At 42.1% G+C, this 14,014-nt stretch overlaps 1 protein-coding gene across 2 annotated transcripts in view; it reads right to left on the bottom strand.

Annotated features, from left to right (window-relative positions):
• The window catches only part of dtna (dystrobrevin alpha), a 151,028-nt gene extending 137,881 nt beyond the window's left edge, over window positions 1-13,147 (bottom strand). The window contains exon 1 of one of the 2 annotated variants that reach the window (XM_031903441.1): window positions 12,939-13,147. The gene's annotated coding sequence lies outside the window, so the exon portion shown is untranslated. 2 annotated transcript variants of the gene reach the window in all.
• Between the last annotated feature and the right edge of the window lie 867 nt (window positions 13,148-14,014).

Here is a 14,014-nt window from a genome sequence, read left to right as displayed (position 1 = left end):
AAAATCCGTCCCTTTCTTTCTACTGTAACAGCTAGGCTGCTCATGCACGCGCTCATCCTATCCCGACTTGACTACTGTAACCTGCTGCTAACCGGCCTCCCTAACTCCCATCTTCCCCCCTACAGTCTATATTAATCACTGCTGCCAGAATTCTCCTCCTCTCGTCCAGGAGAGTTCAGGCCCTTCCCCTGCTAAAGTCCTTATCGTGGCTTCCTATTAAACAAAGAATAGTTTACAAACTCCTTCTCTTAACCTTCAAAGCCCTCCATTCCTCTGCCCCTCACTACATCTCTTCCCTTGTGTCTCCGTACGTTCCTGGCCGACTCCTTCGTTCCTCGCAGAGCAACCGTTTGGTTGCGCCCCCAACTACTACTGCTGTTTCCCGCCTTAAACCTTTCTGCCTTGCTGCCCCTTACATTTGGAATGCCCTCCCCGATTTATTCCGCAGAGAATCCTCCCTCAGTCTTATTAAAACTAAACTTAAAGACTACCTTTTGGAGCACTCACCCAGCACCTGATCTGGAAACTGGCACTTATACTGTAATGTCACCCACTGTGACCTACAGCACTTACATTTGCCCATTTGTGTCTGTTAGTTACCCCTCCCATATAGATTGTAAGCTCTACGGGGCAGGGACCTCCTTCATCTTGTGTTTCTGACTCTTATTGCAACTGTACCTTGTATTTATTTGTATTTATTGTTGTACTTTGTATTTATCCATTATCTTTAACCCCCTGTTTGTATTAATGTATTCTACTGTACAGCGCTGCGTACATAAGTAGTGCTTTATAAATAAAGATATACATACATACATACATACAAAAGGCCTTGGACCAAAGAAAAAGTATTCTGAGAATCCCTGCCACAGAGAGTACTGCCCACCAGTGTACATCGGCATCAGTGTACTACCCACCAGTGTACATCGGCATCAGTGTACATTGGCATCAGTGTACTACCCACCAGTGTACATCGGCATCAGTGTACATTGGCATCAGTGTACTACCCACCAGTGTACATCGGCATCAGTGTACTACCCACCAGTGTACATCGGCATCAGTGTACATTGGCATCAGTGTACTACCCACCAGTGTACATCGGCATCAGTGTACATTGGCATCAGTGTACTACCCACCAGTGTACATCGGCATCAGTGTACTACCCACCAGTGTACTACCCACCAGTGTACATCGGCATCAGTGTACTACCCACCAGTGTACATCGGCATTGGTACATGTCCAAAAGACATATGAACCTGGTGTCTCAAACACTATCATACTTGCTAGCTGTCCCTATTTAAGTGGGCTCTATAAAAAGGGGGTAGCAAGTTATCATTGCTTAGTTAAACACTGGCAAAACATTTCTATTGTCCATGTGGAAAAAATTGCTCAAAACCTTTCTCCTCACACATGCGATTCGGGGAGTAATGATTCAGATGGGTGGCAGCGGTGACAGCACTCACCCGTCTGAGCAAAGCTAAGCATTAGCACCAAATTCTTTAAATACATACTGTTGGATTGATTAAAGCAGTTGAACTCACTCTAACAAACTGGCACAGATATCAGGTTCGATAAAGTATCACTTCATGAAACAGTTTGCTGACAGTCAGAAAAGCATTGCTAAATCACTAAATAGATTGAAATGCTGGCAATCTGTCTGGATTCCCCAGTTGGATGTACAATAAATCTGCCTTTAAGTCTGAGGAAAACAAATTTTGTTCAAGGCAGATTAGTATGTGTGTAAAAGATCTTGGTTATTTTTTTCATTTATGCTACGTGGCTTGTGAAATTTTGAGATTCTTTAGCATTTTGAATTATTTATGTAGTACCAACAGAGTGAAAAAAAGGGAAAAAATTGGCTTATTATGTTTTAGCACAAGCTTATGTGGTTGTTTCTCTGGGGCAATCTGTTTTGCCTATCTTCATGAAAATAATCAACAATGAGTTTCCTGTGCTGATGCATCATGGCCATAGGTGTCAGAACTAGGTGGCCAGGGGGGGCCGTTGCACCTCACAGAACTTTGCCGCCCTATTTACGAATTTTGCATAGAAGACAACACACCTAATCTTATACCTGAATAAACAAACAGAATGTGGCTATGAACATGTATAGCTACTCATGTGTTATCCATCTGTCAGATGCCATGTTGGGTTGTCCATTATATGGCCAACTTCAGCCCTTTTCTCTCAATGACCATCCACCTCTACTATTTAAACAGAATAAATATAATTTAGAGGAGAGCATGTGTCTTAGCACAATGTACGCAAGCCTAGCATATAAAATAAAATTAAAAAATATTAAATAGTATATTAGTATATCAGGAGTATACCAGGTTCTAAGGAACTAAAGGTGATTATTTGATTTATGAAAGGTCATGCACTTATCTGGTAGCCTACACTGTTATTGCCTTGGCTCCACCAGCACCACTGTGGCCAAAAGGCAAAATAAATAGAATGGCAATGTCACTGCATGTAGTACAGTATATATATATATATATATATATATATATATATATATACACATACCTATGCATATGTTTTCTCTTTAATTATTTCTTTTTACAAATCACTATGTAGTTAGCCAGCAAGCAATTCCTTGCACACTGAGTTAATTTATTTTGCCTGCTAATACTATTACACTGATGCCTTCGAAACTTATACTGTATGTGTTATTATTGCAATTTCTAACATTTTCATAATGGATATCTATATTATAATAACTACTGTATCATTACCGCCAGCTCTGGCTCCAGGGGGTGAGAGCAAATATATATTCTTGCTACTCCAGAAACCGGAGGAACTGAACAGTTGCAGGCTCTGTAGAATTAATGTACTCAGCACTGTATTTTGGAAATTGTGAGTGCTAAGCAAAGTGGCTTGCCGAGCAGCATGGAGAGAGTTGCCCACCAGCTGGTACAATATCTAAAAGAGAAACAGTTGCTAATCTGCTATTTTTATACCCTTTAGATTAACTTGTGTGGGGGAATAAACTGAAGATAATGAAAAGTTTGTTTTATTACTGTGATAAAGTCCAACAATCACTCAGCAGGTGCCAGCAGCACCAAAAAGGATAAGGGCAAGGGCACTCGAGGTGTATTGTCAGACTACAGATAATTACAGGCTGACAATTACGCCCCTGTGCTTAAAAAATCTTCCTGTGCTGCATCCAGAACCACCAAATTTGCCTAGGTGCAGGCATACGCAGTCGATATCCACCAACAAAGCCAAGGCTCACGTTTGTTGGAGGATATCAGCTGCCCGTGCCTGCACCCAAGCAGATTTAAAGCTTCTGGCCGCAACAAGAAGATTTTTTTAAGCATACAGTATTGTCAGCCTGTGCTTATCCAGAGGCTGACATAATGCTTGTGTGCCCTTGCCCTAAGAGTTTCAGCCCATGAAGGTACCAATGTAAGTTTTGTTTAAGATGATTACAAAACTAAAAATATACACAGAAAACAATATACATCCAAAAGCAACAGGTTCACTAGAAGGTATGTGGAGGCTGAACAGTGAAGAAAACAAGTACTGTGGGTCACAGTAACAGCAAATTACCTGTAGACAAATAATGCCTATGGGCATACTTGCACATCAAGTCAGAGAGAGGTTTGTACCTGCATAAAAGTGCTGAGTGAATTGCAATATGGGGGTTAATTTGTGGCCCTTAAGGGAAACTATACCCCCAAACAATGTAGGTCTCTATAAAAATATATTGCATAAACAAGCTCATTTGAAAAACCTGGCTTAAATAAACCATTTTCATAAAAATATACTTGTTTTAGTAGTATGTGCCATTGGGTACTCCTAAATATAAAAGAAATAAATAGATTTACTGTGCACACAAGCCAAAATTTTCTAACCTGTCGACTAAACACCTGATCGCCATGGTACAAAAATGATCAGGACGATAATTCTGGGCCCACACATGGTTTGAAAATCTACTACGTTTCGTACAATTATATCGGTGAGTGTATGCCCGCCTTTAGTGCTTTTGCACTTGTGTCTGGGGCATTTGTGTCTCTGCTCTTGTGTTGTGGTATGTTTACCTACCAGTGAATGCAGACCTATAGTTAAATAACTACACCAAGTTAAGGTGTCCATACAGGGCTGATAAAAGCTGCTGACTTTGCCCTTCTGGGCCACCTCAGCACCATATTGTCCTGTGTATGGGACATGCTGAAGGGCCTGCATGACCTATACCTTGATGGAAAATGGCCAGATATCAATCCTCCAGGTTTACAATTTCATTAGGGCGAGGACCGCATTCGCTCATTGATGTTGGTTTTCACCCCAATGGCCTGTATTTTCATTACAGCAATTGCATTGTTCGGCCCTCAGGCCAAATTGAATCAGCCCAAGATTGTCCCACATAATGTGGCCATATCAAGGAAAGACATGCTTGTTTAACGACAAGTGGATCTTTATGTGTATCGCCATCTTTAGACAAAAGGTTTACATTTGCAAACACCTGAGGTGCAAATACAAGAGCATGCAAGTGCGTACCTTATTGCACACTTACAGAGCAGAGCACTTGTGCCTCCAGGGTTGCTGCTCTCTGCACTGAGCGCTGCAAGTCTATGTGCGCCATAATGGAACGCAGAGGCCTGTGGCTAACTGCACATGACTGCAGTCTTCTTTTGAACTTTGTAAACTGTGTGGTGCATTTTAAATAAGCCCCTTATAAAAACATTTTTTATTTGAACATGGAAACCTGTTAGGTTTAAGTAAGTGGTCACATGGGGTATCCCAGAATAGCCCCAAACTTCTGTTTATTTGATTTGCACACAAAAATACCTAATGAAGAAAATGTCATTCTATGCAGCTAGCATAATCGTGCTATCAATTACAACTAACTTTTTACAAAATGTTTTTAACGACTGCTAAAATAAACAATATATATATATATATATATATATATATATATATATATATATATATATATATATTGTCTTATATTTTATCTGCAACCAAAATAGATGAACAATTCTTAAAGTCCACAATCCACTGGAAGGCAACATGGCTGGAAACACCTTTATTTTTTTTTTTGCTTTTCATGGCCCTTTATACCATTTCTCCCCTAAACTGATAATAACAAACAGTGATACAAGAAGTCTATTGCAGCACTCTCCCTGACTTAAGCACTGACTTAAGCATGACTAAGTAATGGCATGACCTATTTCCATAGGGGCTTAGCCGCTCCGTGGAGAATACCCCTACACTTCTCAGAAAATTGGCAATTAGAAATCACACAAGCATGCTGCACATCCTGGCTATGATGCGAGTCAATGTGGCACCGTACAGAAGGCAGCAACAGAGTAAGAAATCAAATGATATAATTGTATAATTGCTATTTACTGAGGAAAGAGGCGAGCAACATCCTGTGTATCTATCTACTATATATTATATATCTATTTTATATTCATACATATATATATATATATAGTATGTTGCAAGAAGACAGGCACTCACGTATAAGTAGGTCCAAGGGAGCCTGGGTGCAGTCCCAAAATAATAGATGGAGTAGCTGTAGAGAGAGTCCGCACTCACAGGTCTTACAGAAAATGTAGAGGTGTTTATTCAAATCAACCTCTAACGTTTCGGCTGCATCCACAGCCTTTCTCAAAGACTGGAAGCTGTCCAGCTCAAGAAATCAAGAAAGCAGTCAGTTGTAGTGAATCTGAAGGCTTGCAGTCTGGGCTACCCTAAACAGCACTTGCATCATCATCAAAGGGATGTGTAATTTGTAGCCCTCTGGCTGCCACAGCAGAAGCTGTTTAGCTACTGTTTGTACATTCCCAGTCTAACCACTGCCCTGTTTAACAAAATTATATACTTTTTACTGAATAAAGAAAAATCATTTTAAAACACAAATAGTGTAGTTGTGAAGCCTTTTAATGAATGCAATGAAGCCTATTAGTGAATGCAAAAGCTGTCCAACATGCTGCCTTTGAACTACATTTCCCAGAATCCACTAGTAAGGGACTTTTTGTTGTATCTTTGTTGTGCTGGCTGCAAAGATCATACATATGCCTGTTCCTTTGTTTATTTCACCATTAACCCAATATAAATAAATAAAGCCATGCACAGTTTCTGATAGTTTGCACCCCAGCAATGTAATCATATATGCCCCTATACAGCAAAAAAGTCTAGGGCACACCTAATGATGCAGATTTAATAAAATGTGATTTTAATACATAAAAAAACTCATATTCTATTCATTCCTATGGGATTTTTAAGAAGCTTAACTATCAAAAGGTGAACGCTAACTTTACTAAAAATTCCATAGGAATGAATAGAATGTGTGAGATTTTGTGTATTCAGCTCTTTACTAGCGATGGGCGAAACAATTTGCCAGGCATGGATTCGCATTGAATTTGCACTTTTGTCCGTTGGTGGATTGTTCAATGAAAAGGACGACAAAATTCGGTGTGGAAAAATTTACCGTGCAACAAAAAAATGTTGCCCGCATCAAAAAAAAAAAGTAGCGTAACATTTATGCAGTTTTAAGAATCTTTTGAAAGATTCACAAATTTTTCAGCGAAGCGAAATGGGACAGATTCGCTCATCACTACTCTTAACTCACATTTTGATAGGTCTGTCCCTTAGGGTCTGGGTCAGTATCAGGGTTCTCTGTTAAGGACTGTGACAGACGGAAAGATTAGTCTCCCGTGACTGATTTCCCGAAATCGCAGAAGTTTCCTCTCAAGGCACCGCGTATGCCATCCCACCAGCGATGTACATTCTAGCAGGTGGGATGGCATTTCGCGAGACTAATCTCCCCGTCTGTCACAGCCCTAAAGGTTCACAGTATAATCTTAAAGGCGAAGGAAATGCTAATGAAGAGTTAATCTCAAGCTGCAGGCATACCTTCAGTTGTCTCAATAGTGCCCTTAAGTCTCCCCATATTTCACCTGTTCAGATGATCAGAAGCCAAACAGGAAGAAAAAATACTGAGCTGTGTAAAGAAAGTTCCCATAATGCCTCACTCCTGCACAGACACCCAGACCAAGTATACATGCTCAGTTAGTTAGACTATGAGTCAGCTTCCTGCTGATTGGCTCAGATCCACATTCCTAAGGGGGGGAGTGAGTTTTTAGCATTCTTGAGGGAGGGGGGAGCAGAAAGCTGCGTTTCTCTGGCACATGAATTACAGACACAAGAAATTTTTTGACAGAGAAGTCAGTGCAGAGTGCTTATGGCTGTATTTACATAGACCTTTCTGATAAAGCTTACTTAGTTTTTACCTTTCTTTCTCCTTTAATCATTTTTAAATGTATTTGTCTAATAGACAACTTAAAAGTCTGATTATTTCCTTTTTACTTTGTTTCAGCCAGCATCAATGAAGGTTGCTCAGCCTTGAGGAGCCGCTCCCATACACGGACAGATCCGATCGCTTGACGATGTCGCCAAGCGACAGGATCTTCACCCGATATCCCCACCTACGGGTGGGCAATATCGGGGAGCGTTTAGGTAAAAAAATAATAATAATTCAATCGTTTGGCCCTGGGCCAAACGATCGAATTATGTTGGCGGCAATGGGGCAGTCGGTTCGGGGACCGCATCAACGAGATTGGTCCCCTATCCAACTGAATTTTATAACCTGCCCGATCGATATCTGGCCAATTTTAGGCCAGATATCGGTCGGGCAAGCCCCTTGTTTCTGCCCCTACATGGGCTGATACTATCGGCCCGTGTATGGGGACCTTTTGATAAGACTACCTTGTCCTGCCAATTCCAGGCATTAGCAGAAACAATCCGTGTTTGCTCATAGCCTGTACAAATGGATGCCATAAAATACTGTCAGCACCAATATTCCCCTATTTTGTATATCAGCCAAAAAATTTACAGAGCTCCTTTACAGTGGTCTCTTTATTCCTAAAGAGTATAAATATTACAACGCATTGATTGGCTGCGACTTCAGTCAATTTCTACACCCAAACCACCTCACAGTTGCTTACAGAGAGACAAAACAAATAACAAAATAGCTGCTTACACATGTATTTAATGGATTATGAATAATTCAATGACAGTTTACTACCTTTATTATAAGGCTGACTTTATAGCTGAAATCAGTGTGCCTCTTGCTTCTAGGTTAACCATTTTACATGAGATGGAATAATGTTGGGCAGCATGATTTTCTATTTTGCCCAATCAATAATCAGAGTATGATCAGACTATCATTATGGCATGCCAAACAGAATGCCTTGCATGCATATGTAATTAGGAATTTGAGGGATTCCGTCTTTCCCAGCTTATCCTGATATAGTAAATAGTCCCCTTTGTGTCAACTTCTGATGAAAAGAAAGGATATTTGCCTTGATGTACAGAGCATTATGTGACCTAAAAAAGAACCATTGGTAATATTCTCTGCCAAGCTAAGAAGACGATGTCCCTGTCGGTTGCTGTGCCAGCTTTAGTACATTACAATGGAATGAGAACACTGTACTTAACCCTTTTCTGAAGGGAACTGCTCTGACCTTTTATCTGCAGCTGCTTGTACCTCCCTTCACAACATAAGCCAGTAGGCAATTTTGTTTTGGTCTATGGATTCCTACAATGCATTTCACATAACTAATGTATCAAAGAGATTTCTAGCTCTAGAACTTTAGGGGACTAATTGGCATCCTGTCATCGCTAACACGCACAAGCTTAATTATTTATTTGCCATTTCCATGTTACTTCATTTGCATGCCTATGGAACCCCCTGTACCAGAGCTGGACAGGCATATATATATTTCATGGGATATTCTGCATTTTCCCCAGTAAGTCCCACTTATTCCACAAAATAACACCTTCTTCAGAGAAGAGAAGGGTTTCATGTGCATTCAACACTAATGAACATGCATGCTTTAAATGTCAAAGATCACCCCTTACTGTTATACCAAGCAACAAAAATCCCATTTACATTTACAAAGGTTACTACAATATGAATAGGGAAAAAAGGACGTAAATAAAAGACAGAATAGCAAGATAAATTATATTGTAAATATAACTACAACATTCCAGGCATGCAAGCTGAAATATTTTACATAACAAACTATTTTATAAATATGTGTTTGCCTACACAGATCTGTAGCCCATTAAATCAAATTTGAAAGCAATGAGCATTATTTGCAGTGTGTTGCTGCCAGCAAATTTTTACAAGGGGCAATTGCCCCTCCAATGACTTTCATGATGATCACCCAAACCCTTCTGGTCCAACCACAGGTCAGCAATATCATTAAATGGAGGACAATCCCCAGCAGTTTTCTGCCTGCTGAGCTTGAAAATATGGTTGGAGAAATGCTGGGAACAGACCCATGTGCCATTGCCCTAAGCAATCTAAGCAACACTTTAATTTAAAACATAGGAGAGTGTGGCACCAGCTGAATAGAAAAACAAAACAAGATTTGACATCCAACAATATATGACCAATCAAGTCACCCAATTAAAGAAGTTAAAGTGGAGTAAAATGTTTGGGTATTATTTGGTCAGAGGACCTGTCCTATGCAAAACTACTGCACCAATCAAGGCTGCTTAAAAGAGACCATATTTAGTTGAGGACCCCTTTCAGTGCACAATGAGGAGCATTGGCCAAGCAGGAAACACCAAAAGTAACAAATGTGTGTGCTGATAAATCACCCCATGATAGGCCAATGTATTTTGGCCAGTTACTAGCCCTATAACCCAGGTCCAAGCTCTTGACTTGACTAGAGCCACAAAATCAGTCTAACAAGACCTCTAGCAAGTTATTTGGCCTTTAATCTTCACAAATGCTTTATATAATTATAGTTATTTACATTGTAACCTTCACATTTGCTAGGTCTCTAGCTAAGCTATGCACTGGTGCTGCACATACACAGCAAATTGTTGCCCTTGCTTATTCTCCAGCATAGGCCACAAAATATTATAAGTTACATTATTAATGTAAATCGACAGTGGTAAAACATATGCATTCTGTAGCAGCCCAAAGTGACCTCACAAATCATTAACCTAATTTTCTTTGGATAGTTTGGATGGTATTTTGGATAGTGAAATATCATATGAAAAGCATCCGTATTAACCAAAGATGTGTCAGGCTGTAACATTGCTGCAGTGAGTTTTAGGGCACTGGTACAGTACATGTAGTAATTTCAGCCATGTTGAAAAATGCTCAATAACAACCACATCGGTGGCAAAATGCTTGGAACTGCTCACCATCAACTTGAACGCCATCTGCCTGGGATCAAGCCTGCACTAGCAATCCCAGCTTGAAAATTGCTTGAAATCGTAACAATTTATATAACCTAGTTGACAAAACACATAGAATTGCTATGTGTGCCATTTAAGCTATGGGGTATTATCAAATGTAAAAAACATGTTTAAAAGAACCCCAGAGTGGATCTGGCTGCATATGCTCATCTTCCAATAACTTCCTATACTGCACCGATAGTGTTTATTTTATAAGATGCGCTCGACTATGGATATCGGCATTTAAACTTGTTTATCCCATGGATGAAATGATTTCGTTTAGCCCTGTGGGGCTCTACCCTGGGGTACATATCCCAATGCTGAAAACAGAAAAATTGATCCATTTATGATCAACTTAACCAAAGTTTTAATGCCAGCTTCGGATATTTTACCCCACCTTATGCCCATACAATTTCTTGACTCTCCTTTTCTTTAGAAAATATGCCAACCCAGGAACAGTCGGTAGAGTATGCAGCCGCCCTTTTATTTTATCTTCCCAGGGATGCCCTGTGCAACTAAAGGTATGTGCTGGCACAGTACAGAAACTGCTAGAGAAGATCTGTAGGGTGCATGCATCTCAATGGAGGTGCGGGTATCCCTAGGAAGTAGAAATAAAAGGATGGCTACAGACTCTGCAGATCGTACCCTCAGCTGGTGCTTTTATTTTAAAGCAGAGGAGCACCAGCATGGTTCCCAGATCAGTGATTAGAGTCACTTGGGGGTACCTAACAAATTGGCAGCCCCCAGTGAATTTAGGTTTCATTGCCCTTTAATACTAATGCAAGCCAAAACACCTTGTTTATGTAAATGAAGTGAGGCTTTTGTAAATCTGACTGTTTTTAGACCATTAACATTTCCTACTCTATACTCCATCACTGTGAATAAGTCCCTTATGCACATGTGAATTGGAGGAAGGCAGTCTCAAGCTTCCCTGCAGGTGCCTCACACAGTAACACACTTACAAGCAATCTCCTGAATCTACTGAAGGAGCCACAGAAACTGGTTTCACCTGAAATTACAAACCCATACTGACTGCAGCAGGGGTCCATTTGCAACTCCTGTGATAAATCTCAAGAGACAGTGAGACAAATCCACAATGGATCATTTCTGGACCCAAAGAAGCAAAATCTGTTTCCCATTATATAATTAAGTGTTACAGTCTTTGATAAATGGAACTGGGTGATTCTGGTATCACAGATGAAATAACCTACTTTCTGCATGCACAAATATACAGTAAGCTGCTTGTCACCTTGATATAGTTAAGATGTCCACCTTGCGACCCCCCACCAGCTGCTAAACCCAAACTCCCACTAACCCTACTGTGGTAGCTGTAGTTCAACAGCATAAGGAATAACCAAAATGCATGCTCTACCAACAAAATCTATTTTTATCAATGGCTGAAACCCAGAATGAGTGCAAGCAGTATCTCTGGAGCCCTTGATCCTGAATGCGTAAATAGATGTATAGAAATTCCATCTTCATGGGATCTCTCCTGCTAATCATCTCCCAGTCAGAATAAGCAAGTACCCTGCCATTCCCTGAGGTTCCATTCGGTGCTGCCCAATGTAACAGTCAAGGCGAGTGAGAAGCACAGTCTGGCACGTTACAGAGATCCATCACACATAATAACACACAGTGACTCATATTTGGCAGCATCAGAACAGGCTCCGGTTCCGCTCACTCTGAGTGCAGAGACACAGGCAAAGGGTGGGCTGAGAGCGGAATAATGCCTATATACGGTCTGGATAATAAAACATGTCACACACGAGTTTAACACTAGGTTTCTATTGCATACAATCAGTGCCTGACAGAACCAGCACTAAAGCACAACCAGATCTGGTCTCCTCTCCCCCCTGTCCTCACATAGTCGTCTCTGTGCACTGACCTCATTGCGACCTAATGGCACCCATAGCAGCCAGCGTGTGTGTAAGGCACTACAGGAGCACACTTACCAGCATCCTCCATTCACATTTTGTTTATGAGAACACAATTGATATTGTCCTTTTAATGGCCCAAACTACTCATATTTATACATGGGGGTTATAAGAACACAGGCCCTCCTGCTCTTTTTTTGCATAGCCACCTTAGCATTCTTAGGTTGTCACATTATGTCAGTGATGCTGCTGAGAGTTTATTGGTTAATAAAGCAGGTATTTAGTACATGGCAGGGACGCTTAGATGGCAGCCCTCCAGCTGATGAACTACAAACTGCCAAGGGCTTCCAGTTGTCTGTGGGTGATGGGATTTGTAGTACAACAATACCGTGACGGCTGCCAATGGATTCATGTCCATCACTCACTGGTAGGGTTATCACATAATCTGATCAATGGAGAGAAGGATGAGGCAAATGCAATGAGCAGTGTTGCACTGAATGGAAGCCGAACCCATACACACAGCGCTGGTTATTATTCACATTGGTGCTTGTCTTCGGGTTTTTTTTCAGGGAGCGGGGACTAATTCCCAGGGGCACCTGTCAGATACAGAGCTGCCATACTATGTGCCCCTCCTGGGCATTCCCAGCCAGAATACCCATGCACCCCCCCCCCCCAGTCCTGCAATGCCACAGCTGTACCAGCCTCCCGAGCATCCTCTGCCACAGAGCAGGAGACATGGGGGCGCAGGTAGGGAATGGCTACCAGCAATAATGCAGCCACTAGCCCCACTGAGCGGCGGGGTCAGCACCTGTGCGCTAGGCAGGTCCATCTCCTCCCGGAGGCTCAGCTTGTAACACTTACCGCTCTGGGGATGGCACGGAGAATAGTCCCGGCTCATGCTGCGCAGAGCTGCTCCGGTGGGTCAAACAGGGCAGGGAGGTTTCACTGCTCCTAATCCAATGTGAGTGGGGTCAGGGCCAGGCAGCGCCGCCGCCACCGCTCTCTGTTTACTTTACTTCTTGCATCGCCCTCCCCGCTGCGGTCTCTGCGTCTCCCAGCCCAGCTGCCAGAGTACGTCATGCTAGCGCTAGCCGCACCTCGCTATTCACCAACGTGGCTTACGCACTGTGCGCTGCCGCCTGCAGGACAAGAACAGCAGCGCCCAGCCTTGTACCGAGCCGGCACAGAGCGGTGCAAGAAAGGTCCGTGAGTGAGGATGCTTTGCAGAACAAGGAGACAGGCACATTCAACCGGCTGCTTGTGGGAATACAAGTCCCAGCATTCCTCCTTGGTTTGGAAACAGGCTACCTATAGTTTCTAAATTACATTGTTCATAGGGAGATTTTTTTTTCCAAGTGTTTAGCGCATCAGACCTGGCAGTGTGGTAAAAAAGGACAAAGTGTAAAAACTGGAGTTTTTCCCTCAAGGGTGAAGACACAGGGAGCTTATGGTAGCAGCTACAGAAACAGACAATGCTGATCATTTACTGATAGCTGTCTCTACTTGTGTTTTACCAGAGGCAATTCTCAATATTGGCAGGGTATTTTCTGGCATTTAGTAGCCCACAAGTAGCTGCTACTAAGTAGTTCTGTGTGTCTTCACCATAAGGGCCACGGGCGACTAATTTCCCCGCAATGCCATCCCACCAGCTAGGATGTAAATTGCCGGTGGGATGGCATACGCGGCGCCACGATTTGCCAAAATCGCAGAAGTTTCCTCTCAAGGCAACCGGCAAATTGCTGCACCGCGTATACCATCCCACCGGCGATTAACATTTTAGGCGGTGGGATGGCATTGCGGGGAGATTAATCACCCGCGACAAAGGAGATTTGTCCGGCTCGACTAATCTCCCCGTGTGTCATGGCCCTAATTGTGGCAACTCCTGATTCTCTGCCACTCTCCTGATAATGTTCAGAGATGCCCACTAACCCCAGGCC

This window comes from Xenopus tropicalis, chromosome 6 (genome assembly GCF_000004195.4).
Source record: "Xenopus tropicalis strain Nigerian chromosome 6, UCB_Xtro_10.0, whole genome shotgun sequence".
NCBI lineage: Eukaryota > Metazoa > Chordata > Amphibia > Anura > Pipidae > Xenopus > Xenopus tropicalis.
The sequence above is the reverse complement of the archived record's forward strand: the minus strand, read 5'-3'. Positions and strand labels throughout refer to the sequence as shown.